Genomic DNA, 25,932 nt, shown 5'->3' with positions numbered 1-25,932 from the left:
TCCTACAATACAAGAAAGACATTAAGCTCTTAGAGAGTGTCCAAAGGAGGCTACGAGGATGGTGAAGGGCCTTGAGGGGAAGACATAGGGACGAGTGGCTGAGGTCACTTGATCTGCTCACCCTGGAGGAGACTGAGGGGAGACCTCACTGCAGTCACAACTTCCTCCTGAGGGGAAAAGGAGGGACAGATATTGATTTCTTCTCTGTAAAAAACAGTGACAGAACCTGAGGGAATAGCCTGAAGTTGTGTTAGGGGAGGTTTAGGTTGGTTGGATATCAGGAAAATATTTTTCACCCAGAGAGTGGTTGGGCACTGGGACAGGTTGCCCAGGGAAGTGATCACAGCACCAAGCCTGACAGAGTTCAAGAAGCATTTAGATTATGTTCTCAGTCACCTGGTGGGATTCCTGGGGTGGTCCTGTGAGGGATCAGGATTTGATCATCTTTGTGGGTCCTTCCAGCTTGGCATATTCTGTGATTTTATGAAGTCTGTACAGGAGAATGGTGACATCGGCATAGCTCAATCATCAGATTGAGTGCTGATCACATCAAGTTTGCAGTGGGTGAGGGCATGGGATTCTTCTTGCTCATGAAGTCTATTTTAAGGGATAGGTGCCTCACCACAGTTGAATTGCAGCTCATGATGTGGTGCCAAATGACTTTCCTGGTTAGCCACAGGAGATTACAGTGGAGTTACTGAGCTTCCACACCAAGCAAAGTGTGCAGGTGCTAGAATCTTTGCCTCCCCACACCACTTTAGGGTTTCACTATAAGTCCCTTGAACACCTCCACACAAGTGTAGATGATTTGTCATATGTGTTGATTTTGCTGGGAGCCAAACCGAGACTGGCTCAGATTTAAGTTTTGGATGACTCACTCTTACAGAGAAGCAGCTGCAGGGTATTCAGGAATAGGCAAAAATGGCAATCCAGTGACAAATGTCATCATGGAGCTGACAGGAATTGCTAAATATGGTGCAGCACCTGACAGGTGAATAGATAGGGCGAGCTGATAACATTAAAATACTTGAACATGTTTCCACAACTTCTAATATTCCTAGCAAAAGAAAAAAGAGATCTGGCCTTAGGACTTCGTAGGTAAATAATTACCCTGTTGCATTTGGAACTAAGTTTAAATATGTATGTTGTTGTCATTACCTAAAGTATTTGAATCATTAATTTTCAGCTTTGGATCTTTGTATCCTTAATAGTAAAGTATTCTTTGTAGGTGGCATTCTGGACTTCGGTAGACATGTGCCAGGCACTGGAGTGGCCTGTGAGTGCACAAATTGCTGAAAGGAAAGGCCTTTGCTATTTGTTTAGAATGTGAATTAATGTGGCCAACCTATTGCCTGCCTGCCACCCTGTCGTTTCTGTTACCTCTACTGAGCTGCAGAGGAATGGAACTAAAATACAGGCACTGAGCTTCTTCAGCCAAATTAAAAAAAACCCAAAACTTAAAATTCAAAAGCCTTATTTTTCTCATTGTTAAGGTTCTGCTGTCCTAAAAGACCTCCTTCTTAGGAGTATCTTCTTAGGAGTTGTGTAGTGTGAAGATTTCTGGGCTGGATACATGAGATGATATTAAATCTTTCATTTGGCTGGTGACACCAGGTTATGCAGGCTCCATTGGAATAAATCTGACTTGTAGCCTGTTTGCCATGTTTAGTGAGTAGCCCCAAGCTCCCAGTGGGCTGTCTTTTCCCAATAATCTGTAGTTTAGTTGTGGAATTTTCTTTTCTTAACAGATCTTTGCTACAAAAAGCAAAAATTTTGCAAAGTCATGCCTTCCTGAGAGATAAAGGTCATGTTTTGATATATTGCAATAGAGGCTCCAGCTGGAAGTCAGAGCAACAATTTACACAGTCTTGTTTTACACAGACTTTAAATAACATAGATGATGGTATTCAGGTAAGTACTCACAGAGAAGAGTAGACAAATTTTCTAATATGATCAGAAAGCCTCTGTGATTTGAAGCCCATTGGGACAGAGATTTGATCTCCTTCAATCCTGTCCTCCCTCTTCCCCTTTCTCAACTGCTTCTCACATATCTGGAGATAAGGGATACCCCATGAAAGCTGTCTAAGCCACACCGAGAAGTCATCCAGAAAGTGAAGCCTGAGTTTGTCAGTGTACAAAATATAACTGGGTTAAAAGCAGTGCAGGGGATTAATGGGAAGGAGATGGCTCACAGCCTATTTAGCCGTGTCGTGGCTGTAGCCTCCTTCTTGGGTGGTCTCCAAACTCCTAGAAATGAGGAGGGCATTGAGAACAAAGTGTGACTGTTTGCCTTCTCTCTCCTTCCATTCCCACCCGGTATCTGCCAGTGGCTGTCCTCAGAAAAAAGATATTGTTCTGGAAAGCCCTATTGATGTGACCTGGCATGTATAAGTTTTTTGGCAGTCCTGAGCAGAGGGCTAAGGAGTGCAAGCAGCGCTGAAAGTAAATAGTCTTTTCTCCCTCAGAAACTGTGTCTAAGGTTTGTGGAAAAAATGTTGGGTTTTCTTTGCTGTATTATTCCTCTTTTGTAGAGAGTATCCTTCCAGTACCAGCTCAGCCTCTTTACTAGGCACAGATGGAATTTTTCTTTGATTCAGTGCCCAAACATGACACAAAGGACTGCAGCTAATCTAAGGCAGGTAGCAAAAACATCCATTTAAGATTCCTGTATTTTTGGACTTGGTATTTAAGACACTCATATAAGCATATGGATGGAGGCTTGTAAAGACAATAATTTGGTATAAACCTGTTCGGAAATAAAGATTTATATTGATATTTTCATCTAATATGAACATAAATCTCAATGATCTACTAAACTATATACCTGAATATTTCTGAACCTTTCTAAGACAGAACCTTCTACAGACTGTGTGAAATTCTATTACTATAACGGGGTTGAATCACTTGGTTTAGACTCTTTTCCTTTCTTCTTTCTAATTGCATAACATCATCTCTTGAAATGGTGTTTTAAACAAAAGGCAGACTTTAAAGCAGTGTGGGCTTTTCCCCAACACCTACACTAATATCTAAAAATACTCTTTAAATTATTCAAGAAGGAAGCTTTTTAGGGTGAAATTCCTCAGATACATTGTGTTTTGCTTTTCCAGGACTGAGTCAGTTTTTTATTCACTGTAATACATTTGGTTTGTGAATATTACTTTCATTTCTACATTTGTGGAGCATAGCAAAAAGATGCCTGCTTGTGATTTGATCAATATAATGGCTTTAATCCCATACTTTGGAGAGGGAGTATGTTTGATCACGAGAGCAGGAAGGCATACCCTATTCAATCCATAAAAATTCAAGAAATATAATAGCGAAGTTCTTGCTAATTAAGTAAGTCGTGACTGACCAAGAATTATCCATGGTAATCTGTGATGGTACCATGAAAAATGCATTGTAATTAGGTAGCACAGCTTGAATAGGAATTAGCATTATTCAACAGATGCATGCCTCTTTGTTGGTTCCATGTATCAAACAGTTTTTCACTGAAGTGGAAAATCAAGTAACAACAATAACAATAACAAAGGGAAGAAATTTTTACGGTGCTCCAATGTTTCCTCATTAAAGAAATAAATATTTTTATTTTATTTATTATTCACTATTCAAATCATCTTTTAAGGAAGTCTAATATGCTGTTGCAGAGAAAATGTTAAATTTTAAGAAAGAATGTTTAAAACAAAAAAGATTTTCCTTCAAAACCTCCTGTCTTTTTGCCTCTTCCATATGGGAGAAAATGAAAATATGAAAATATCTGAACTCATATGAAATTAATTAATCTTCAGCCCACATCCCTCCTGAAACTATAAGCTCTGTCATGATGCTGCAGACAACATGACAAGAATTACATGCCTTGAATGCAAGGACTAGTGCTTACAGTAATGATGAGGAGCATTTCACAGGTACAATATGCTTGTCTAGTCTGTCTAAATGCCCTTGATTACTCTTATATTCCTTGTCCCTGTAAAGTTGTATAAATAAGTTTATATTGGTAGCTTTGCAAATACCCATTTGTTCAAATATTCATTTCAGTTAAAGAGATGATTCCTATCTCGGAATTTTGTTTTCCTCACTTCCTGGTTGGGATGTACCATGTTGGCAGTAGTGGTGTATGTATGGTGCACAGCTGGGTGCCTGTCACAGGGCATGGTCCTGCAGAGGTGAGCAGAGAATGCAGGAGACTCAACATCCACACCAACACCCCTTAAAGATGCACTTCCACCCTGCTGAATGAGTGCCCAAGGACAATGAAGCACACTCAGGGCACCCCAGTTTAGTTTCATCCCAAAAGAACACAGACTGTGTGCTCTGAGGTTGCTCTGCAGTGAAAAGCAAAGTGACATAATGGGGAATGCTCAGGAGAGTCTTTTCAAAAACACACTCCTGTTCCCAGCTAAAATACCAGTGGAGCTGGGATTTTCAAACTGAGGTAGAGTCATTCCAAGCAAGGGTTGTACTCAGACACTTGGAAAAAATTATTTCTCAACAGTGATAGACTGCTGCATCATTCATTTGCTGAGCTCGAACACAAGGTCTGTATTTTGAATTCTACAGAAGAGTCCAAGGTTTTGGTTAAAATGCTTTTAGGTCTTAATACACCACTGAAGTCTATGACCCTGGGAAGTTTCATTAAACACAATCTCTTCTGCTTCAGCTTTCAGCTGTATCCTGCCATGTTTCATAGGAAAGCTAACTCTCCTACCCTGCAGTAGAGGCTTGAAGCCCTGGAGATAATGTGGCACAAAGCTGCAATAAATATGTTTTCTGCACACCGTTCCAGTCCAGGCATGGCACTGGGAGAGGGCTTGCATTTTTCTTACTTTATCACTTTGTATAGGCCCACGTGGGTTATGTGCTCTGCCTGCTGGTTTTCACTGGGGGTTAAAACTCCATCTCTCTCATATTCCTTGAGTTGGAAAGCTCATTTTCATTTCATTACTACAGCTCTCCAGCCTCCTGCTGACTCAGCCTTTCCTCCTGCAGTACGAAATGTCATGTGGACACAGTCATTTTCATATATCCTTGTTCAGAATTCATTATAATTTATTATTAGCAATATTAAGTCTCTCATACATAAGTCTTGAGCAGCTTACCTATCAGTATGGTGATGGAGTAAGCAGCTGAGAAAGGGTGTCAGTAATTTCTTTCTCTCATCTTCTTGATATCCAATATTACAATTATTGCAATTCATTCTTGGCACCCACATTTTTTCATTAGCAACATACTGTTCACACTTCTTTTCTTGCTACCTACAGTAATCAGAGGAATGAGGAGCTAATCACTTATCTGTGCACTGTAGTAGAAATGAGTAAAATGATTGCAGTTTGGGAATTGCTGTTACACACTCATGTAAGTGATGCATAACATAGTTATAGAAACAAGATATTCCTGGACAAAAATCACCGGTGGTTGCTCTGAATAAACTACAAGTTGTCTACTGTATTCCAGCTCTGACATAAACCTACTTTTTGTTGAGTAAGTACTTTATTTTTTAAGCATTAACTCTGACATAAGTTGAGCAATTTTAAACACATTCTTGATTTTAGAAAGATTTTTGGACTTGAATTTCTTGTAATATTATGGACTTTTGGGCATGGATTTTTATTTTAAAACTATATTGTTCAAAGAGGAGCCCATCTTTACAACACTTCAGGCTGAAATATTTTTTACATGGAATAAATTGGGCCACTATATAACTCTGAGTTCAGCAATCATAAAAGTTCATAATGTTCAAAATTTGAACTGAAAAATGATATTCAGTAGAATTTAGGAGTGTGTTTATTATTTTGAACATTATTTTGAGGTGGGTAGGTATTCAGAATGTGTTCTTCATTTTGGCTATATAGAATACCTGCACATAAACCATGAAAAGCAGTCTAAAGAGACTTTTTGTTTTCTCAGCAAGGTTATCTCAGCAAATTAGGAGCAAAGAGCTTCAGAGTTTTCCAGATGATGTGTTTCAGTTCTTCCACCTCTATAGTGCACGTGGAGGCAGAGTCTCTCCTGGCTCAGTGGATTGCAGCCTTCAAGGTGTTGGGAACCAGGTCCTGGAAGAAAGTTTGTGCTTACTGTTAGTGTTCATTACACTTCAAGATAGCCTTTTCTTCAGGACCTGGTGTATTTTGTATCTCTTCACAAATAAGGAAAAGGTAAAACATCTATATCAATAAAAGCCTGTCCATCTAGGTCCTATTTTTATTTTAGCCTCTCCTTGCAAGTCCTTGCTAGTTCCAAAATTGCCTCTACTGTAGAGATCCTTTCCCTGAGTTATGTAACATTTCTCATCTTCCTCTCTGATTAGTGATCACTTACCCTTGAATACAACAACTCTAAATGGTGGCTTTAAGATGAACTCCAAAGACTGGGAAAAAAATGAGCCTGAAATAATCAGCCTGACATAAAAAATACCAGAAACCCGAGAAGCAGTGATTTTTGTAGTGGTTAAACAGAGATTTTCACATCAAGGTCCTTTTTTGGTTCATTCCTTAATTTTCTGTTTGATTTTCAGCAGATCTGAATTACAATGAGATGCCTTTACCTACATCTTCCACCACAGCTGGCTGTCAACTCTCTTGAAAGGTAGGCTATACATTAATAGTTGCATTTGTTGATGCATCCCAAATGATCTCTTTGGTAGTAATACTGAATATGCTACAGAACTTCACCTAAAGAAAACTAAGTGCACTTGGAGGTTGTCAACAAAAAGGGTGAAGATTCTAAGTTAACATAACATATTATTAACTTATAATAACAACTTGTATCACTTGTAATTATTTTTTCTATACCATTTTATGTGTGAATAATAAGACTGCAGATATTTGCATTTGTTTTTAAAAAGTAACCTGGAAAGCACACATACAACTTATTTTCAGATAGTTTTGCAGAGGATCCTGAATGATAATATCCCTATGGAAAGTGTGGTGGGAGCAGTCAGGTGGGCCCTGGGGGGATGAGCACCCAGCACTTGTCATAACAGCACTGGGCGTCTCACTAATGCCCCTTTGAAAGACTGAACTGTGGAATTAGATCGGGGGAAGCTTTACTCAGTGCTGTAACTCACTTCCCTGCCATGCAGGAGAGGAGACCCAATGGTCCTGTGTGGCAGTGGGATCATAGTCCCAGTCATGAGCCAGGCAGTGGCATCCCATTGTGCTTGGTCTTGGAGAGGCATACATGAAGAAGATGATGGCTTTTCCACACTTCTTGACTTAGCTGGCAGTAGATTTATTTCTTGCTTTGCTTCTCTCAGGGAAACACTGCATCATGTATTATGGAAACATCAAGGATACTGTCTTGCCTGTGCTGTTAGTAAATGACATAGTGCTTCTTGGTAGAATATAGATGTCAACATGACTATTGAAAATGTCCAAGGGTGTCATGAGTCCTTGCATGCAAGGGAGACATGGCATACTATTAATGATCCTTTCTTCCACAAGCAAATTCCAGTCATGTTATTTGAAGGGACAGAAATAAAAATAGCCCTTCATTAGAAGCAGCCTTGTCTTCTGTACCTATGGCATAGTAGACTTATTTAAATAACATTGTGAATTCTTGGGGAAAACAGAACCCAGAGATGCAGCTATTATTTCTGCTGTAGTGTACAAGGACTTTGCTGCTGTGAATAATAACAGCCATGTTGATGGGTAGGTCTAAATTAAAAGTGAAAGAAGTTATTCATTCATTGCAAAAATCCATCTTAATGTGAAGATGAAGGCGTTTGGGGAGTTTTTTTTGTTTTATTTTTGCTTTTAGGCCTATATTCTATTCAGGGCTGTGTTAAAGTTGGACAATTGTTAATGTTATGACAGATCAGAAAAGTTTTAAACTATTTGAGTTTCTTGTTTACTTCTCCTCTACTATGCAATTACAAACTCAGTGGGGGATTATCCTTGGTGCAAAGTGCTGTATCTGATATCTAAAAGACATCAGAGTGGTGACTCTTCTTCATTTTTTTGCATATATTAGTCAACATTAATCAAAGTGTTTCCTTGCTGTACCATCTGAGGTCCTTACCTGTTTGGAATTAGGAAATATCCTTAGTATTTGAGAATGTTAACCAGTGACAAGCATCAACTGATACAGGGACTTAGGGGAGTACAAACAGTGTATTTGAATGGGCAGGGACTGGTGGTGAATGCAGGTCAGTGGGACAAAGTGTCTGAGCTGTTCTGAGTGCTTTGGATGGTTTCATGGCTTCAGGGACTCTGTGCTACCAATGCCCAGTGTACTCCTTGTGGATGTTTTACTGATGGAAATTGGAATTCACCCCTGCCCACAGCCACAGGAATGGCCGTGCTTAAAAAACGTTTCTCGGTTTGCTACTGTCAGAAGGTGTAACAGTCACTGAGCCACTCTATGGAAATGTAGTCCTATGACTGACTGCAGGTGTAAAGAGGAAGGGTGCAAGCAAGAAGAAAAGAATTTACTTCCATCTTGAATTATGTATAAAGTAATTTAATGAAGCCAAGTTGCAGAATTGGCTGATTTGTGTGCTGGAAGATATAAATCCAGGCACAAATAATGGAGAATGGATACTGAAAAATCCTCGAAATTAGGCTCTATAAAAAGGCCTTTTTATTTACTTTTTTTCCTCCTTCGGAAAAAAGTAATTTTTTCTCTGCTGTATGTAAATGCAAAAATGTGTGTTCAATGGTCCTGATACATTTACTTTGATTTTGTTGATGTCAGTTGCTGAGGAGGGCAATATGAATTTTGAACCTATTTTGAACTTTGTGTTGGTAATTTACTCAAGAAGGTGAACTGTTAAAAAGCTTTCATCTTCCATTATTATGGGCCCTTGAAGCCAGAAGTCTTCACAGCAGCGTGCTGAGAATGTCAGAAGGAATATGTCCTTTAGTCCTTCCCTGGATAAATAGCTGTGGTGTTCAGGAAAATGCAATCTGAAGTCTGGCTAAGGAAATGAAAAAGCAAACAAGCAGAAGCTTTATTTTGACGGAGGAATGGTGCTTGGAACACCTAAGGATTTGCAACAGGAAAGAGAAATAAGTGGTAAGATTATGCATCAGCATTCAGTTAAAAAGAAAGCTGAAGTTCAATAGATGTAATCCTAATATGTCAAGAAGAACAAACACTTGGGACTTAGTTGTAGCTAGGTTCAGGAATAGAACTTCAGTTTTGAACTAGAAGGTCAATTATCAATACCAAACATATGTAAATAAAATATTTTTCTCTTAAGAAAAATTGACTTATTGCTGTGAGATACATTACTTAATCTTTCCACCTGAAGACCAGGCCAGACTAGCTAGAACCAGGGCAGTGTTTCTAATGGACAGAAGCATTTCTTGGCACTCTTGGAGTTTTATCTTCACATTTTTATTCCTGCAGAAGAAAGTAAGGAAAATATAATTTCCCCATATGAGGCAGAAATTCTGAAGGAGATAAGTGAGGAAACAGTGCAGGAAGCTTCAAGTGACTGTGAGACTGGAAAAACATTTAACATTATCTGTAAATTCAGGTTAAAAGATTGGTGCATAGTGATGTGGACAGCTTGGAACAGAATGGAGTGCATGCTGCGTTCAAAGTCAAAGATGCAATGAATGCACTGCCAACTTATGTTAATTAGATACAACACATATTACAGGATGTGTTCTATCCTTCCTTTCCTTCATTCCAGCCTTGTGTTTGTTAGAAGCCTCTGGTATCTGAAAGTTGGTCTATGTGCAGAATCACAGAAGGAAGAAGTAGACTTAAAAGCTCTCCAGTAGGAAAACGTTTCAGGACTATGATGAGAAATGCAGGGTGATGTAATAGCTTGGTGAGTTCAGACCTAGTGTAACACCTTCCATGCTGTGAAACACAAGGACAGTGGTGTTTCCCTGACTGTGTTGGGAGGGACCTGTAAGAAGGCAGCAACAGTGGGAATATGCTATGGGACACAACTACAAATGAAAAGAAAATCTCTTTGTAATTCTGCCATGTGCTGTCATTTTGCATGTGTTAGGAATGTCTCTTTCTGTCCTACATCTTTCTCTTTCACTCTTGCACACAAGCCCAGGGTTATCCAGCTGCCCTGACTGACTGGGTATTTCCTCTATTGCATCATAGCCATGCTAACAGCAGGTCTGAGATCTGAGGACAAACCTTGGCAGCTGCTTGGAACACAAATAGAAGAAAAGTTTAGGGATTCTTTCCCAGGTCAAATTAATTTTCAAGTAGTGGGTTTGGATCTATTTACACCTACCTTATAGATATGCAATTCACCATTTGTATTTTTGAAATATTGGCTCTGAATTTTTGGCCAGGGAAAGATCTGTGAATGTACTTTGACATTCCATGAATGTGTCATAACTATTATTCTGTAAGAGGCCTGTATTTAAGCCTGGTAATTGCTCAGATGCTAAAGGCCACAATAGCTGAAACACTAAATTTCTGCCATAATTCTGGACTGACTGACTAGGTAAATCATGTGGTACTGTTTCTACCCCAGAATTAGATGTCTTCTAGGTCCACAGACAATTTTGTCAAATAGTGCATCAACATTTCTGCCATAAATAGTCATGAAAATGATGGCAGGGATATGGAAAATATTTTTTTCTTCTCACAGCCATTCCTGTAATTAGATATTGTTTGCAAATTAAACTGTAGAGTTGTTTGGGGGCTTTAATTAGCAGGCAACTAGTTCCAGTAACTTTAAAAGGGCTGAAAGGGATAAAAAATTATTTATAGCTTCCCCTTTAAATGATTACATAGAAATCTGTGTTTCTAGAAGTAAAGCTATTTATTTCTGTGGCTGTGTGAGCTTTAGCTGACATATGTGGGACATGCATGTGAATGCCAGCACAGGCATTGATTGTGACACCATGGCAGAGACAAAATAATCCAGGGACAGCTAGGTATCTAGAAACAAGAGTCGCAAAGATGAGGCTTTGATACAAGTGACAGAAGGATGTCAATGGATTCTAAGTAGTCCCACAAGACTTGTCAGATGTGCCACATTAAAATTAAAATTTAGTGAATGAGGATAAAACTTTAATGTAGCTTCAATTCCCTGACCTAGATAAAGCTGTTAATTTTTGATTTATAACCGGGTGGAGAATTTTAATCTTCATTAAAAGGAGAAATTTTTCCATTTCTGTGAAAATAAGCATATTCTTTAAATACTGAAAATCTTAGACCAAGCTCTTGTCACATAGCAGTGGCACCAAACTTATTGCACCTCAACACTGAGTTCAAAATTTGACATATCCTCCGGACTCTCCCATTCAAAACTTGGTTGTTTTCTCTCTCTCTGCATAAAACTGATGGTGAGTAGATGCTGTTTTGGATACCTAACAACTGCTGTGATTCTTGGTCTTAAATGGGATTCTTGCCTTCTTATATGAAGTCTCAATATTCTGTCAATATAGAGACAAAAAAGAGACCTTGCCTCTCTTCTGCTGTTGTCTCCTACATCACCTTGCCAGGGAGTCCCGTTACCTACAGCTATCTCCTGACCTAATTAATGGCCTGCCAATTACACACCAAGCATTCCAGGTTTTGCAAAATCCCGCATGCCTAATCACATGGATTCTGTTCAAGCAGTGTCCTCCCCTAGAGCGGAGCGGGGTTGTTGTTCCCTCGCAGAGCAGAGCGCGGCTGGGCCGGGCAGGACGCGCACACACCGTGTCCGCACTCAGGGCTGGGTGCGGAGCTGCCCGGGGCTCCTGGAGAGCTCAGGATGGACACTCGGGTGGCAGGAATGGGACAGCTAAAGTGCTGCATTGCCCTCTAGTGACTGCCTCCTAATCAGCTTGTTTCCACCTCACCTTTCCGAGTTGTGCCAGATGTTGCCTCCACTGGATTTCTACGCATCCAGGCAGGGGTAGCGCAGCAGCGCAGGGTGAACACCTGGCTCTGGAAATGGACTCTGGGAGTCCCTAAGATGAGGTTTGGTTGTGTAGAGACACTTGAAAAAAAACCTCCGGCCCATCTTAAGTTTTGTATTATTGGTTTCCAGACCAAAGGAGCCTTGATTTTCTACCTGCCAACATCACACATTCAGGCTGCCAGGAAGAAAGGGATTTGCCTCATCTCTGCCCATCCTGCCATTAATACATATTTTTGAAAGCAAAAGTGAGCTTCCCGTTAAAGTCCAACCAACAATAGCTACAATTCTCACCTACAGAATTATAGATAAGAACTGAAAATATTTTCAGATTTTGGTGGTATGGCAAATAACAACACTTTTTTCTCTTTGCTAATAAAGAGTGACGCAGCTGGATCTGACATCACTCGAAATACAAAAACATCTAGCAGCAAGAAGGGATTTATAGCTTCACATATAGAGGAAAAAAGCAATTTAAAGAGGCCATCAAGCCAAGGTTTTTACGAAATCAATGAGCTTACATTTAAAAAAAAAAGCTTATTTTATGCTTACTTTTGTAATGTCTTTGAATTTGGACATTTCTTGGCAACTTCTTAAGCTATATGATATAATCCCAGACAATTAGAGAGCAGGTCAAAGGAACGAGATTGATTTTATGATGATTTTTTGAAGGTTATACATCTATTTTTGTTCCAAACTGGCACAAAGTCACAGTGTTACAATTCTGTGAGGTAAAAATGTTTGAATCAAAATGTCAGTTTTCAAACTGAGAAAGGAAGTGTTTTGATTCCTTTTTCTCTTCCTTGTTTTCCTTTTGAAATTGGCATGGACCCTCTTTAAAATGTCATTGAAATAAATGCTTCTCTGCAAAACATTTTAGACTTACAAAAAAACAGTTTGATTGACTTTAATCTAAATGACTATTTCTCTGTTCAAAAATCCTGATTAAAAAATACTCATTTTATAATTACTGTTTACATTTTCTGATTTATGATTAGTTTATTTCTTTCATTCTTACCCGATTTATGCCTGAAGTTTCAAAAATTGAGTCCTCCACACTTTGGGAGAACACAAAAACAGTTAAATCATAGTCCCATTACAGTCAGTGGAAAATAAATGTTCCATTGGATCACAAATTTCAGCTGTAATGTTCCCCAAAAAGCATTACATCTTCTCTCCATTATTTGTATATGAGTGATGTTGTCCTGAACTCATCCTGCAGGTTATTTTCCCTTACCTTCTCTTGTGGCATAGCAGCTCAATCAGGTCTTGTTTCTTTCTTAACAATGAACTACTTCCCAGTGTACCAAGATGAACCTTTCTTCAGACAAACTACCTGGGGAAAGAACTTCTACTGAAGAATAAAATTTTTGGTCTATCTATCTTTCCAATATCAAAACTAGAAGAGCTTTTTGAGGTGTCCTGTTTATGACTGAGATGGAAAGGAGTGAATGTGATAAATCCAGGATACGGACCAGTTCAGTTGCACAAAAAAGCAAGAAAAGAATAATACCCATGTGCCAGCTCTTCCTTTAACCTCTGCTTATATCTGTCCTTTCTAGATTTATTGGTTGCAGAAAGCCCTCCTCTAAGCCTGTGGAGGTGATGCTCAATTGTTTCAAGCTGAAGTTATGGGAAACCTAGTGGTTTTAGGCTTTAGTTATGAAGACACAGAATTTTAAAGGCGTTTCTATTGTTTGCGTATTTCTCTTGGTCATTATTTTCTGAAGTTTAAAATAATACATTTAATTGGATGAAATCCTTATTCAGTCCTGATGTGTGTGTGATATATTTTTTATATGTCTGTGATATATTAAGGATAAATAGAAAACTACCCGAGGTTGGGAAAATTCGTCTAGAACAGGACTGTTTTCAGTAGGCTTCAGTTTTTCCTTAAAAAACTATTGGGACACTGAAACCATTTAGCCTCTGTTCACATTTAGCCCCATCTGAAGCACAGTTTTAAACAACTGACATATCTTTCCAATAATTTCTTCACTCTGTTGCTCTTTTCCTGCATGCTATGGTTCTCCATTGACAGTACTGAAAGACAGTCAAAAACTTATTTTTCTAATATCTAGCTCAACACACTCAGACAAACTACTGCTTAAATTTCTTTGTGGTTAAATTCTTCTTTTAATGTGCAAGGATTAAGCTTTGTGAAGTCAAAATCATAAAGAGGAACAGGTTGCCACGTGTTGGCAGTGGATATTGCCATATCAGTGCTGGATGTGTGCAGTGTATTTGCATCGTATATATCCATCCCCTTCAGAGCATTCCGAGGAAAAGGGGCAGTGTGTGAAAGCAAGGGATGCCCATTCAACAGCAGTGCAGTTCATAATGACTGAGAGAGTTGGAGTTGATCTGTCTAGAGAAGTGAAGGCTTCAGGGACGAGGGGCAATGGTTTTAAACTCAAAGAGGGTTTCGATTAGAAATTAGGCAGAAATTCTTTACTGTGAGTGTGCTCAGGCACAGGAACGAGTTGCCTATAGAAGGCCCCTTTCCTGGCAGGTTGGATGGGATTCTGAGAAATCTGGTCTAGTGGAAGGTGTTGATGTCCATGGCAGGGAGATTGGAACCGGGTAATGCTTAAGGTGCCTTCCAACCCAAACCATTCTGTGATTCTATGATAAAGCATGCCCACCTTGCACTGGTGGGTAGCAAATATATTATGCTGAGGCTGAGTGACTCACTTTTCATTACAAGCAGCAGCAGGTACTTTAAAGCTAACTCAGACTTCCTTACAGTTCAGTGAAAAGTCTAGAGACTGCAAAGGAGTCTCATCCCTAGTGAGATTCTGGTCAGAAAAGTGAAAAAAATGTGTGAGGAACTGCAATCCTAATGCCTACACTATATAGGTCAATAAACTATAGACTTGCTCACTTATCCTACACAAGTTGTTAGCACTATTGCCTGTACTAACTCTTCTGTGTGGAGTAAATAGCCAAGTCCTTATTCTGTTTCCATTTGGCCCTTATTGAGGCCTTTAAAGCTTTGTTTAACTCTAAGGGTGGGGTAAGCCGTGCCTCAGCCCCCCCTTGGTTCCAACCAAGCACTTCTTTTTTTCCTCCATCAGTGCAAAGCCTCAGCTTATTAGGAAGGTCTCTCTTGCAGCAGTATCTGAATGTACAAATTTGCTCACGATCACAGCTGGAGTGGCTTAGAGTGGAGACAGGTCATGCTGGGATCTTTCACTTTGGCACCAATTAAATTCTATGAAAGAAGAGGAGGAAGTATGAGTTTGCGTTTTAATGTCAATAGAAGCTGCAGAGCGCAGAGCAACTTGTCTATTCGTGTGCTGCTCTTTGTAGATAAAATATTGTTAAGAAGTGAAACTCATGCCTAGCCCTAGGGCTTAGTTGCCTATCTGTACTGTCAAATCTCTCCAACTAGGACAAAAACATCTGAAAATAAGGCCTAAGAATATTTTGAAGAATGTGGTGTCAGGGTAAGCCATGGCAAGTCTTTGTAAACATCAAACTGGAATATCTTAATATGCAATGTTTTAAAACAGTAAAATGAGGTGTACTTTGTGGGCTTTTTAAACCTTGCTTCTTAAGGTGATTCAAAGACCATACTGGACCTCAGTGAGCCTTGGCATTACGACCCTTGAAAGTTCCAAAAAATATTAGAAATGCAATGATGCAGAAATACTAATGAGTTGGTGGTGAACCTCCTCAAGAATTTGTTGATTCAGCCCTACACTTTCTTAAGGCTTTCATATCCTGAAATTTTAATTACAAAACAGCTAATCTGTTAAATTTTTTACTCAGAGTTAATAGATGCTGAAACCTGGTTTGTAATTTCCATTCTTTTTGCTCACAAACACAGGCAAAAACCTGGTTTGGCTGTGGCTGTGCTTTGAATTCTGAGGTTCATTCAGGACCTCAAGAAAACCTAATAATTAAAAGACCTCAAGAAAAGCTAATAATTGAAAGATAATCTATCTTAAATTCAAAGCAAGAAGCCCGTAGATTCAGATCTAAAATAAAAGCTTAAATTTTTTTTTGCGTGACTGAGAATTTGCAGTACTGTATGAGATCATGATAGTTACCACTTAATTTTCTGCATTATCCTGGAAAACTGTGGTTTTGAAAATAATCTTGCTACCAAATTAGTGACTAGTTTCAGATCAAGAGAAGGAATCTGACTGTTCATCTTGTTTCACAGAACTTGGCCTAGTTTGCTTTTAACAGGTAGAAAATATTGCTTTAAGGGCAAGTACAGACAGTGCAATACATAGTCAAGTGGCATTTTGCCTGGATTAGATTTTGGTTAGTTCAGACTTTTTCTTCCACAGAGTATGAATGTGAAGTGTGAGCTCCCATGTGTGATATTTACACCACCTGAAGTTAGAATTAGTGGATATTTGCTTTAGAAGTATTTGCTCACAATGGAGAATTGACAGAACGATGTATGACTCATTTGATCAATCACAGCCAATACAACCAAAACGATAAATACTGAGCACTTCATAGAATAGCTTGTGATGCATCTGGAGATAATTTCCCTCCTGAGTAATTGTCTGGGTAATTGTATTGCATAATTGTTTTGGATAATTATCTGAGTAATGAACATATTTAGAGAAATTGTGGTTTTCTCTTACAATATAATGAACATAAAAGTTACCAATTAATATGATAATCTATTGGTTTTGGTCAGTGGGTAATTTATTTTAAATTACAGTGGAGAAAAAGAATGCTAATTCTCTTTTTGAATTAAACTGCAGTAGCAAATTTGATGCACAAGCACTCACATTTGAACCATACTGCCCTGTAGTCTGTTTTCTTTACCATTTAATTCTCCATGGAGGAGTTTAAAGAAAATGGACAGTTGTGCTTTATGGTTAGAAGGCAGTGAAATCTCTGCAGTCATGTCAGCTTTATAGAGTCATGTGCTCAGCAGAGGTCCAGACTTTGTGTTTTGTCTCTCCTTTGTGTGAGGATTTTGATTTTGCTGTAATTGTTTTGGAATTAGATTGTGCTGTGGAATGAGTCATCTCCACAGACCATAGACCATGGGTGTCTTTGCGGTTTCTTTCTCAAATAATAGCTGCACTGTTTGCCTTTTTAGTTTGTATCGATTATTGCTGTGAGGTGACAAGAGGTAAAGTAGCTTGTGGTGCTGCTGCCAGTTATCCTGGAGTAGCGGAAGAGGAAGGAAAGCTGGAAGCCCCTGTTCTCAGACATATCAAGGTCCCCCCAAAGCTCTTCTTGATCAGGTTTACTGGGTTAAAATTTAATTCAGTGGAAGCTCAGCTGGGTAAAAATAAACACAGGAAAAAGCCATAGGTCTGACTTTGAAAAAGCCTTCAAAGTTTAGTCCAAAACCTCATATAAAAACGAATGTACAAGAAGGATAAAGGAAAGTAGCTGGGAAACTGTCCTGGTTTTGCACAGCTTTAAAAATGTGGTGTCTTATCCAATTCTCCAATTTACTGGCAGTGGGGAAACTTCTCTGCAGTGGTTGAGCTGAAGTGGATTGCTCTTCTGGCATTACAAAGGCTGCTGATGCATGGCTTGTGTGGTCCACGCTAGTCAACACCCCTTGGTTCATTTGAAATAAAAATATACAATCTGAATCTTTTGGCTCTTTGAGCTACATGCTTGCCGAGGAGCGGGTGGGCAGCAAGGCCATGAGTGCAGCAGAGGGAGATGCTCTCCCCTCAGGGAAGTGTAAGGGCAAGGTGAGCCAGGCTGGGTGCCTGTTCCCTCCCTCCCACCTGTGAGGTGAACGGCACAGAATGGAAAACTTCTGGGAGCTGCCTGGGCCTGACAGCCCTTTGCTGTGTGCTGCCCTCCACCAGCAGCAGCTCCTGGTGCTGTGAGCTGGTGGCTCATGGAAATAGAGTGCAAATGATCCTGCCTGGGCTCTGACGGATGGGAGATGGGAGCACATCTGCCGCCCTCCCCCCAGGGATGGTACCTGCCTGGCTCAAAAGTGACTGATGCTGGAAGAGCATTGCTCCCTCTGGACGCTGCCTCCTGCACAGAATGTGCTGAGCTTCTGTTTCATGAGCACAGTGCTGTGTTTTGGCACCTTACAGTGTCACTGAGGTCCCCTGTGGCTGCATGGCACAGGGATGTTCCAGACTGAAGTCACAACATGACTATTTGGGTGTATGTTTATCCAGGAATTTGGCATTTTTGGATGGTAATTGTTTCCTGGCTTAGTTCAATAAATTAGAAAAGGAAATCTCATGGCAATGTGTATGCTAAAGAGATAAATACAACCATTTTTTCCAGTAATATGAATAGCTAAATTACTATTGCCACATATTTATTTACTGCTCTTTATGCTCTCTGAACAGCTAAAGTTTTCCAGAAGAAAAGGTTTTAACAGAGAAGGTAATCTAAGCACTGAGAGAAATAATTATATTCTTCTGCATTACAGCTAAGCTAAGCAGGTTTTAATTGTGTTTGATTCTTTTAAATTTGCAATGAATTGAGAGTATTGATTCCCTCTTTTTGTAGGCATGTATTTGTATGTGGGTATTTTTATATCACCCGGTAGAAGCTAAAATCAACCTGTGAATTCATGGAAGTTTAATACATTGACAATTTAATTCAGTTAATATGCACTCAGAGTCCCTTGTGCTTTGATCCCTGCTGGCATCCTCTAGTTCTAATAGGAGGGCAGTTGAGTGAACTATTGATGAATGATGGGCACAGTGGGACATCTGAGGATTTATATATCAAATCCCTACTCTAGTTCCTGGCTCAGTTCTTAACAGGGTTGTTACACATCCCAGAAACAGAATACAATTTTGAACCAATGGAGGCCTGTTAATACTTGATCCTCAGAAAAAAAGTTGTGGAAACACAACTACCAGAATGGAAGTCAAAGGAGTAAAATGCCAAAGAGCTTTCTAGTGCATATTTTAGAGAAAAAATATGAGTATCCAGGGATGTGAAGCAGGAAAGCTGAGAGAAATGTAATGTGTCCGTGGAATGCCTATTTACAAATATCTAACATTCACCTAATGTTACCATGGAACTATAACTGAAATACACTACCCTCTGTAATATTGTTTTGGACAATGCTTCAAGGTACTGGGGAAGACATAAAGAGTTATTGGCTAGGGACCAGTGTTCTAATCTTTCTTCTGAAAGCAGAGCTATCCCTGGGAGCAATCATACCTCCACATCCAGGTATCTCAGAATCATACAGTCATAATCATATGACTTTTAAGAAGGCTTCAGAACCCAGCTGGATGAAGCCATTTGGGCTTTATCAGGGCTTCTTCCACTCAGAGAAGACCTGCAGTTATATGAGGCAGAGAATCAACTAATGTCTTTCGAATTCCAGCACTGTGTTGTGGATAATGAGGATCCTGACTATTTGATAGCTGTTTCAGAGGGAGCCAGTGTCTCTGGAAATGCTGCAGTGACTACTAAAAACTGATGGTTACTGAGAGGATTTGACAAAAGTGGCTTTCTTCAAGTTCCAAGGAGCTGGTACTGAATTCCCAGAGATGTCAGCTCCTTTCTTCTTTTTCCCCTGAGAAAGACAAATCATATGCTTGACCCTTCCCCTCCTTGTAAAAAGTACACGAAAAATAATTGGATTGACAGTGTGGTATTCCTTCCTTCCTGTGCTGATAGAATAATACAAAACCCTCAGAAGCATTCTGATAACATTCAGTAAAGCTAATTTAATAGTAATTGAATTCTTGAAAGTTCTCATTAGGATGCTAAAAGCAAGCATCTGTGTAATATAAGCATGGTCAGCATCACAGTGGAGCATAGGGAACTGATGCTGAAGCTGCCTGTTCTTCATACATGCAAGACTACTTATTTTGCTTCTTACTGACTTAATATAAATATATTTGGAAGTGTTGCATTGGGGAAAGAAGAGGGAGAGACAAAAAGTGTTCACGATGTTTTCTTTGCCAGAAACCTAATGGTGTATATGCAGCTGTATATATTCTCAGTATATACTAGGCCTGATCAAAAGGTATTGTACTCCCTCTAGCTTTAATTCAGCTGCTTTGTGTTGTGCTGCTGGTATTGTTCCAGTTCATCATATGCTTAGATGACTCATAGTGAATGCATTGTGGTATTTACCATAATATGTTTTCCTCTTTTTAAATTAGTCTGCAGTGTATGATGTGAAATACAATTCACAATTAGCATTTCAGCACTATTAAATCCAGCTTGAAGTGTTTTGATGGAAACAGCAATCTGTTTTATTCTTCAAATTTCCCTAAACAAAGCAAGTGTATCAATTGCTAATAGTGTACATTATGCAGAATTAATTGGTGTCTTTCAAATAAAATAATATTTGAGGATTTTTTCATAAGCCACTAGGAGTCAAAGAACCCAATCTCACTCTTCCAACAGTATTTAGTTATAACAGGTTTGATGTGGTTTTGGGTTATCTCCATCGTTTCTGTTGGAGATGTTTGCTCATAACCTACAAGAATCTGACAACAGAAAACTAAGCTGGTTGGCTGACATGGGGCAGGATTATTTTGGTGAGTGTGATAGTCTGAGTTGCTGACATCTCCACGTTGATTGTGAGCCCCTTCCACGTTTGGCACTTAAAGGGATGATCTCTGACAAAGCCTTAGGGACAGAAACCCTAGCTGTAAAAGCTGAAGAGAATCTAATAGTATATTTTTATACTCTAAATGGATGCAAATTATGTTGAAAAAAAGGACGCATGGCTTTGAAAAATTGCTAGAATTAGAAGAAATGGAGGACACGCATGGGACAGAAAAACAAAACAGAAATGAAGTAGGGAATGGGTTCAGGTGAAACAATGAGAAGGAGGAAAAGAGCAATTATCTAATTGACCATGCCTCAAAAACAACCTGAAAGTCAGCTGGAGGGACTCTGGGGGGTCATGGAATGAAGCACAGAGGTCAGCAGGACACTGCTCCCATCATTAGCACCCCCATGAGCAGTGTGTCAGTGCAGTGTGAGCAGCAGTGCTGCCAGGGCTGGCTGATGATCACACGTGCTGTGCAGGGAGTCTCTCTCCCATCTAACATTGCCTGTGCATACACAGCAGGTGTGATGCCTTGTGCGAGTTTGGGACCAGCCAAGCCTCTGCTTATCTTCATGTGGAATTTGCGAATTATTAAATCCTAGAATATCTTTTTGTCATCTGCAGAGCAAAAATACGCAGTGTAACAGGCAGACTGCAGGCTATTCAGTTGAGCTGTGTCTGCCATCTGGACTGGAGGTTCTTGCTTCAAGCCAAGATCCCTCTACCTGTGACATTCCTGACAGTTTCAATCAAACAGTGCTTAAAACCATGCTGATCGAGTTTTCACAACTTCCAGGAAAATTCATCTACTGATTTAACCAAAATAAAAATTTCTCAAAGCTCTTTGCTACAATCTAGACTTTTCATATTTCTTGTGATTCACAAAGAATATTTTTTCTTTTGTGTCTTACAAGCACTGTTCCCCAGGTAAAACAATTCCAAATTTCAATTTTGTTTTTCAGAGATCAAATCTCTTTCACATTATTCAGCATTCTCCTTTGTGTTCTCTTTTGATTGTCTACAGCCTTCTTGAAAGGATACCCAACACCTGACACATCAGATCTACTGAGACTCCAGGGCTGGTGAAGGAAGTAGGAAAGAGGATTATTTTGTACCACTCAGAGATTAAACTCCTGTTTGTATAAGGAGTATAAGCTCCTAGCATAAGGGGCATTAATTTCCACAGCAGTAGATCAGTGCTGAGTCATTTTCTGTTTGCCTCCTCCGGATCTTTTCCAGCATGGCTTCTGCTGTGGTTAGTTCTTTCCCATGTTGTATTTGTGTACACTAATCTAGAGCTAGAATTTACGCTTAGTGAATTTGCATTTTTCCAGACCATTTCTCCAGTTTGTCAAGAGCATCTTGCATTTAATTTCTCCCAGCATTTTCAGTCTTGCACATCCCGTTGTCTAACAAACCATGTCTTCTGTTATGCTTGGGTTATCAAGAAAGTGTTAAGCGTACAAGGCTTCATTATTACTTACCACTGAGTAACCCTACTAGGAAACTAATTCACTTGCTTTAAGACCTCTCTGAACCCAAGTGGAGAGAGAAGATTCACTTTTGATCCTAACTAAGGCAATAGTGTAATTGCATGCAAGAAAAACTGTAATAAAGGAAAGAACAGAAGAAAATACTGAAAATTATTATCTAAGTGGTAAGATGCAATAGTATGCACTTTTCAGTGGTTTTAGCAGCAAAATAGATTGTGATTATCTTCTATATTTTCTTCATTTGTTTTTAATTTTGCCCTTTTGAATATAATGTTGTATATGTTTCCTATCAAACAGTTCAGTCAGAAGGAACTGACGGATTTAAGGATTCCAAAACCAGCAAAATCCTTCCCAGCTCTAACTTTGGACTAATAATTGACAAGCCCTGAATGGAATCCTCAGGTCTTCAAATCACAGAATCACTGATTGGTTCCAAGCCCCTGCAGTGGACACCTTCCACTTGACCAGGTTGCTCAGGGCTCCATCCAACCTGGTCTTGGATGCCTCCAGGGATGGGGCATCCACAGCTTCTCTGGGCAACCTGTGCCAGTGCCTCACCATCCTCACAGTGAAGAATTTTTTTCTAATGTGTAACCTTGACCTGCTCTCTTTCAATTTAAAACCATTCCCTCTTATCCTATCCCTGTTTCTGTGAAAAGTCCCTCTCTGTCTCTCTTGTAGCCCCTTTAGGTACCAGGAGGCTGCTGGAAGGTGTCACTGGAGCCTTCTCTTCTCTTGGCTGAACAACCCCAGCTCCCTCAGCCTGTCTTCTGATCATCTTCTTGGCCCTCCTCTGGACTCTCTCCAGCAGGTTTACATCCTTCTGATGTTGGGGACCCCAGGGCTGGATGCAGCACTCTGGGTGGGTCTCACCAGAGTGGAGCAGAGGGGCAGAGCCCCTTCCCTTGACCTGCTGCCCACAGGGCTCTGGATGCAGCCCAGGACATGGTTGGTTTTCTGGGCTGCAAGTGCACACTGACCTCTCACATCCATTTTCTCACCACCAACCACCTCAAGTCCTGCTCTCCAAGGCTATTCTCTGCCCAGCCTGTTTGTGCTTGAAATTGTCCTGACCTAGGTGTAGGACCTTGCACTTGGCCTTGCTGAACTTCATGAGGTTCACATAAACCCATCTTTAAAGCCTTTCAAGGTCCCTCTGGATGACATCCCTAAGCATCTTGACCACACCACACAGCTTGGGATTGTTGGCAGAATTGCTGAGGTCACACTCATCCCCTCTGTCCTTGTTACTGACAAAGAAGTTAAACAGTGCTGATCCCAATACTGTCCCCTGAAGACACTGCTTGTCACTGGTCTCCACTTGGACATAGAGCCATTGACACAACTCTCTGAGTGTCATCGTTCAGCAAATTTCTTATCCACTGGGTGGTCCATTATCATGATGGTTTTTGCAGATTGGGAACTTGAGTTTCTGCAAAGTACTTTTTGATGTCGTTCAACCAGGTAAATTCAGTAACAGAGTTAGTTTCATCCATTTATGAGATTGACTTGGAACCTGAATTAAGTAGAAAGACAACTCAAGAAATTAATTACCACAATTAGTATGACAATTAAAACCCTATGATAACTCAAACATAAAGTTTTGAAAGCAGATTCCACAGCCTTGAAGCACTGAAAAGATCAAGTGTCTCAGGAAACAGATAATATATTAAAGTTAATGTAATTGAAGAACTGGGTACAGTAACTAGTATCTTGAGAAAAAATTGATTTTCTTTATATTCTTTGTATGACACAGATCCAGATGTGCTGCAGTTCAGAGCATCTTTGAGGTATATAGGCTCCATACTCTTCCCCTACTTAATTTTGTTTTATATTCAATCTTCCTAGAGGATTCTTGGAGTGTGCTTAATGTATTATGGATGTTTTCCACATAATGGATAAGGCCTGTGTTTAGTACCCTGTAGGCTAAAAACCTCCTAGGATCTGGCCAAGGAAAGAATTTGCCCTTTTTGTTTGATAATTGTACAACCTGATAGAATGAGAGGCATATGCAAACTCAGTTTAAGAAAAATTATTATTGTTAGTAGTAAATAGCAAGTTACTGGTAGCATAAATAGAATGGGGTGGTTCTCTAGGTCTCAAAAATAGAAATATATCAAAAAATCGACAAGCAAACAACCAGCAAACTTGTATTACTCTTCCAGTCTCCTTGTTATTCCACCCTTACTGTTCTGGTAATGTCCCCTGTAGTTTTTCTTCCTTGTCATTATCCTGCAGAGTCAGATAGTCTTTAGTGCAAGATCTCTTTAATGTATTCTAAGGCTTCAGAAATCAGGTGCTTTAGTCCATACTAATGATTTGGCCTCCATTCATCAGTGTGGAGAGAGAGTGGCACCTCTGCAGAGCAATTTTAGGGCACATAAGATGAATGAATTGCTGCCTGGAGTTGTGTGTGGCTTTCCCATGCCCTTTTCCAGGTTAAGAGAGACTGAGTGCATGCCTCTGATCTCCACCTCATCCTGCAAGCTGTTCACCTTTCTCTGTTTAGTAGCACTCAGCATTCATGTCAGCTGATTCTGAGATCCTTCTTGGTTTTAAAGTCTCCTAAATGACTGCACTGGCCTCATTCTGAAGAGTTGGGGTGAAAAAAAAAAGGAAACTGTACTCCAGAGCAGTAAACAATATATATAAAGTAAGAGTAAAAAGACCAAAGAATAAAATGTATTTCCTCAGCTCTGAGGCAGCATTTCATTTGAGGCATTAATTTTCCAGAATTATCTGAGCTGATACTTACACTGCCATTTGCAAAATGGTTTTGCTATTACAGTAATTTCAGTGGAGAGAGGCATTAGTTTGTCTCATAATCCTCATACTCTGTATGTGTGAGCATTGCAGAGCAGGTAGGTGAATAGGGGGGCTATTGAATATTATTTCTGATATAAATCAAATAAAAATTAAAACCTGAGGTAAGAGTGTTTCTTTGCTTGAGCACTCCAGGTCCCTGGGGCTGAGTGCCTCTAGTTATATTTTCTTATGCTGGAACGTGGCTTGGGAAAACTTTATCTTTCACCTTAGCATTTTTTGCCTCCTAGAGGAAAGGAGGCATCCTACTACCCAGTAGGCATGAAGCATGTTTTCCATCCATCCTCTAAAGCAGTGAGGTTGCCAGGGTTTGTCCCACAGCTGCTAAAGAAGAATTTTCTTGCAGCAAATCTTTGGAGTGATCTCCTTTTCCCCCTCTGCTCCTGCAAAATCCCCAGTCCATTCTCTGGCTTCCTCACCTATGATCTCCTTTATCAGAATGCTAAACAATAAACATTCTGTTTTTCAGCTACGATTTCTCCAAGCAACATTTTCTGACAGTCTGAAGTACAGCCATTTCCTTCATTATACTGTATTGTAATTTTTAAAATTGGATGGCTAAGTGCATATAATTCAGCACATAATAAATATTCTAATTTTGAGAATAATCAGCTTCATGACTCATGATTTTTAACTTCTTCTTAGTGTTTGGATTAATTTTTCATGTATGAATTAAGGCTAAATGCATCGTCTTTATATTTTGAGCCATTGCTTGTTTTAATCTCTTGCTGAAAGCGATTTTTTCCCCCATATTTTGCTGGTTGATACAAAATCGAGCGTAATTTGGGACTTTGCAGAATTTTAGTTCCCCGAATTGATTTCGGAATAAAGACTTGTCTGCAAGCTATAAAATACCTTGACTGTAGTTCTTCCTGTTTTGCCTGGTTTGTAGAGATTCCACTAAAATCTTGGTGCTTACTCTGACTTTTTCCTTCGTATTGCTGCAACAGCCTCTAAGAGCATCATTTTTGTTCACATTGTAGCATATTTGTGTGAATGTTTCTTCAGTGCTTCCACTTCTGGGTGACTTCTTAAGTGCATTTATTGCCTTCCTCTTTCTGTGTCTGCTGCCCCTGCCATTGAATGCTCTTCATTCTCTAACGTTATCTGCTTACTGGTGTTCAGTGTGTACAGTGCACAGGACACACAGTTTGCACTGAGCTTCTGGATTGTCTCTGGTATCTACACTTTTAACAGTCTGTCAGCTCCAACAGGTTGGTTTTCACCTAGGTGGATTTTGGTTTGATTTGGTTCTGATTGAATTCTTGGCCACTTAAAAGTTGTACTATGGAGTGATA

General features: G+C 39.7%; 1 protein-coding gene across 20 annotated transcripts in view; it reads left to right on the top strand.

Moving 5' to 3' along the window:
- Positions 1-25,932, top strand: part of LOC148224944 (uncharacterized) — a 412,443-nt gene that overhangs the window by 91,222 nt on the left and 295,289 nt on the right. For 14 of the 20 annotated variants that reach the window (XR_015801779.1, XR_015801784.1, XR_015801782.1 and 11 more), the window contains exons 2-4: positions 6,509-6,579; positions 21,343-21,573; positions 22,493-22,622. The gene's annotated coding sequence lies outside the window, so the exon portion shown is untranslated. Of the gene's footprint in view, positions 1-6,508; positions 6,580-21,342; positions 21,574-22,492; positions 22,623-25,932 lie in introns of those variants that run through there. The other 6 variants (XM_088160319.1, XM_088160312.1, XM_088160313.1 and 3 more) reach the window with 3 other exon arrangements.

Source organism: Sturnus vulgaris, chromosome 2 (genome assembly GCF_052056855.1).
Source record: "Sturnus vulgaris isolate bStuVul1 chromosome 2, bStuVul1.hap1, whole genome shotgun sequence".
NCBI classification, from domain to species: domain Eukaryota; kingdom Metazoa; phylum Chordata; class Aves; order Passeriformes; family Sturnidae; genus Sturnus; species Sturnus vulgaris.
The sequence above is the reverse complement of the archived record's forward strand: the minus strand, read 5'-3'. Positions and strand labels throughout refer to the sequence as shown.